General features: G+C 37.3%; 1 long non-coding RNA gene across 1 annotated transcript; it reads left to right on the top strand.

The window, feature by feature from the left end:
- Positions 1-1,183: 1,183 nt before the first annotated feature.
- LOC124635971 lies at positions 1,184-2,588 on the top strand. The gene is made up of 3 exons (XR_006985093.1): positions 1,184-1,831; positions 1,999-2,189; positions 2,288-2,588. It is a non-coding gene; the product is annotated as an uncharacterized LOC124635971 (long non-coding RNA).
- Positions 2,589-4,493: the final 1,905 nt, after the last annotated feature.

The raw sequence follows: 4,493 nt of genomic DNA, 5'->3' as shown, positions 1-4,493 counted from the left end.
GTAACCTAAAATAGTAAAGTTATTCAAAACGTATCACGTTACGCTCTATAGTGCAATTCTTAGTCAGTACAGAGGGCTCCACTGGCAGCTTTTAATGGTAGCAATTACACTGTCTGCGAGTTTTATAGCATTTTATTAACAACTGCTGCAAAAATTAACTTAGGTCGTGCCAACTTTGTTTTGTGGTTGGCAAAATAGATAGTTCATTGTTAATTGTGTTTTTTAACGAAAAGCCGTAGGATTTTTGTGACTTGTTTTCGGATTTTGTTTGGGTAATTGCAAATTGGGGACGTCTGTTGTTTTCCGCGATTCCACTTTGAAACTACTTCCTGTACCTCCATGAAATATAGGTTAGATCCAGGTAGGTATAGTGAAGCTTCCCAACAGTGGTAGAATTTTTCAAATGGTTTCTAGTTTCGGAGACTTTAGGGATCAAATAAACAAACTAAAAAAAAACAATGTTTTTGCTTTATTACAAGTAGGAGGTATATATACTGATATAGAGTAGGTATGAGCATCAGTGACCATGTTTGTATACTTAAAAATGATACAAATATATCTTTTTGCAAGCCAGTGGACTCTTCTCATTTAGAAATGTGTAAGCTCGAGCATTGATTCTTGACCTCTTTAGTTAGCTTAGTTAATCTCGCTAAGTGCACTTTAACTCGTGTTCTGAAGGAAATACATCTCGCATTGATAATAAAAGAAGCGCGTATATAGGTAATTCTGATTTATAAGCTGTACTGTATGGTTTTGATCGAAATTAGATTAGTAATTCTTGCGTTAATGAGCAACAAACATGTAAACACGCTTTAATAAATGTGTCAATTGAATTGCTCAATATTACGAAAATATGTAAAATTATTTACGTTTAGGGTTAACGTTGAAGATTGGGCAATGATTTTTACCGAGTATTTCAATAGCACAATATTTTTAGTATCACATTGCAGGAACAGGGCAGGAGAAAGAAGATTGCACAATGTTATTGTAAGTTTTGATTGCCTCAGGGATTATTACGAATATATTTTCTTTCAACTTTTCCCTTCACTATTTATCAGAATTACTTCTCGCTAACAGTAGTAGAATAGGTCTCAATTGTACCGCTATAGGTACAAAAGTCTCAAGTACCACTAAACAAACTTCACTAACATTACCGTTACAGGTGCTACAAAAGTTTTTATGTAAAAGAAAGAAAGAAATACATTTAATTACGTAATTGAGGACGCATACATAAGTACCTACATAAACAATCAATATAATAAATAAAACAAAAAAGGGCTAAAATAGAAAGAAAGCAAACATGAGGGGGTAGTATGCGTCACAACCACGCAATACGGCCCTCGCTCAGCATGATGCTGCGACCCCGTGCGAGACAAAGTCCCAGCGCTGATTTTCAGCGACAGCCGAAACTAACGTTATGGCGTCCAACGGGTGATTATGCGAATATGTGTTAAATAAATTGTGTTTAAATATATATTAAATAAATAGTGTTTCTTTGAAGAATATAATAGAATATAATTAGTTTACTCCATATGATCAAAATACATGTGGTCGCGCCATTAATTATCTATGCCTGTAAACCATAGAGGTCAGTGCTGTAACTTAAACATCTGTCAAAAACTATTTCAGCTACTGAAAATAAAAATGTATTTTTAATGGCGACCGACGCTTTCGTACTTTATTATAAGAGGGTAATATGCTTTACAAAATATTGTATAGTGTGTATGTATCATACGAGATAAGTATCTTGAGCAACGAGTGACTAAGTTTTATCTTATCCCAGTTTGGGATCGTGCGAGGTGTTATAAAATATGCTTTGTCATGACGGTGGGTGAGTAGAAGTTACACGTGGATTGCGAATAGTACGTAGTAAGCAGCATTCAACTTTAATTAAAAAACAACATTTTAGTTAAATTAGGGAATATAAAAAGTAAGGAATAATAATGATTTAATTAAATTTAGAATTAACATTAAAATCGTAATGAATTGATATCACAGGTACATAAAAATATATGAGGACATAACAAAGAACACAGATGAAGGATATTTGGAGCAATATGAGCCGACACAGCCCCTCCTCCAAGATTGCTCAACGATCAGGAGCCACGCTTCTGCTACAAGTGTGCCTCCAATGCATCCCACGCCTCAGGAAATCCCTACACCAGCGCATGTACGCCATGACCCCGTAGGTAAGTGACAATACAAACAGTTACCATGCGTATCTGCCAGTTTGTTCCCTTAATAAATGTTTTTTAAGTAGGTATTTGAATGGTAACTTTGATTTCAGGCGTCGCAATGGTGGAGGGATATCATTCCAACAGCGTGTGGCTGCAAACTTGAAACAACCTCGGAATGCTATGGTACGATGCATTGGTACCACCAGAGGGCATACCACGGACCGGAGACCATGATCTGAACGGATGGGTTTCCAGGTCAACTTGCTATATAGGTATTCTGGTTTTTTTGAATCAATAACTCCAAAAAGCAAATTGGCCAAGTGCAGCCTCCTCCTGGCTGCCATCTTTAATATATCCAGATTATTTATGTACGGAGTCACGTGGCTTCTTCGAGGAATGTTTGTGCAGAACCGAACACAGGCATTTTGAATACGCTGTATAACGTGTTCTGTCCTAGAAAGAAGGCATGGTCCATACACTATATCACAATAGTTTAGCCTAGATAGAATAAGACTGTCAACGAGTTGTTTGCGCAATGGGATGGACAGGTGTCTTTATTTTACCTTCGAGTCTCTAGTTATATAGTAGGTTTACTACCCTAGTTAATTCCATGGTACACGTCAATAGCTGAAAACCGGTAAAAACCGGAATTGATTGAGTTTTAGGCAGGCTTTTGCATGAAGATATTGCTTTACGAGACTACAGCCTTGTTTTGGTGAAAAAAATGCTTCTTAAAAGGCAGGAATTCACTGTGACTCACTCAAACCTGTCTTCTGATCTGCTCGCTATAACTCTTTCTTCCTCTTCCTTCGAGCCTTTTTCCCAAACTACACTGGGGTCGGCTTCCAGTCTAACCGGAGGTAGCTGATTACAAGGAGGCAGTGCCGTGCAAATCGGCCGTGGACGCCATTATTATGCAAATAAATGATATTCTGTTCTATTCTTCAAACTCAAACTCAAAATCGTTTATTCAAATTAGGCTGATAAATCAGCACATTTCGAACGTCAAAAACAAAAGACAGCCCCCAAAACGCCCGCCCTTCACCACTTCCTATGTGTTTTTGCTGGGAAGAAGAAGTGGCGCAACAAACTCCCCAGCAACACATGTCTGTCTGTAAGGTTTGAAAAACCAGAATATATAACACGCAAAACAAGTCAAATAAAAATATCATTATCACATGATAACCATTATATAAAATTAAGAAGTAAGGATATCACATAGAAGTAGGCGATATCATAAGCTTTAATTCTGACCCCATTTATTCACTCAATAAGGATTTCCAGCTTGAATAATGACAAACCTAATCCAGTTTGGCTTGTACCAAGGTGTTTGCGAGTACCTAACATTAGTGTTTAATTAATTTAAGTGGAGGACGGTTGTAATTACTCTGAATTAATAAACAAATGAGTGCTGTTCGCTAATTGTACTTAAGGGAATGGTGTTACACCAGTTTTTGTTGGCGCTAATCGATTTAGGTTAAGCCGTGGGCCAGTCTTGGTGGCCTAGTGGATATAGAACCAACCTCCCAAGTATGAGTACGTGGGTGCGATTCCAGTTCAGGCAAGTACCAATCTAAACATATCTTAGACACAAATGGCTGTTAAAACGGTGAAGGAAAACATCTTGAGGAAACCTGGTCTAAAAAGTCTGAAATCACCAACCCGCATTGCGCAAGTGTGGTAATTAATGCTCAATCCTTCTCCGTGTGAGAGGAGGCCGCAGCCCAGCAGTGGGACGATAAAAATGCTGTAACAGTAACTGTGGGCTGTGTGTGGATGGGTGACCATATGACCAATATTTGTGTTGATGGTTGGAGAATATGCAGTGTTCGTTGTAATTTGTAATTCACAAAGTATATTTTAAAACATGCCTCCGGTTTTGTTCGCGTAGCAAGGTTACTACTTACCTCCTATATTTATTATTGTATGGTTTGACATAATTTTGATTTTATTTCTTCTTCTTATATCCTGTTTCAAAATTATTTGAGTTCTGCGCTATATTTTATTTCTATCGTTGTATAACTACATTTTGAAGTCGTGGCAGTTGACATAAGTAGGTAATTAAATCCTTCATTGTAATGAGCTTTGTCCTTTATTATTCTTCACTCGACAAGACCTACTTCTATATTCACCATTTTCTCCAAAATCCTTTAAACTTAAATAAAGCATGTCCAAGCCATTACACTATAATATCGTCTTCAAGGCATTTTACCAGGTAAAGATAGCCAACCTTTTTACAAAGGCAAAATGAAAAATGTCCGAATCTCACCGTTGCACGTAGATTTTAAAAAGTCGAAGCACGTACCGAGATCTTTC

Source organism: Helicoverpa zea, chromosome 13 (genome assembly GCF_022581195.2).
Source record: "Helicoverpa zea isolate HzStark_Cry1AcR chromosome 13, ilHelZeax1.1, whole genome shotgun sequence".
NCBI lineage: Eukaryota > Metazoa > Arthropoda > Insecta > Lepidoptera > Noctuidae > Helicoverpa > Helicoverpa zea.
Note: the sequence above shows the minus strand (reverse complement) of the source record. Positions and strands in the feature narration are given on the sequence as shown.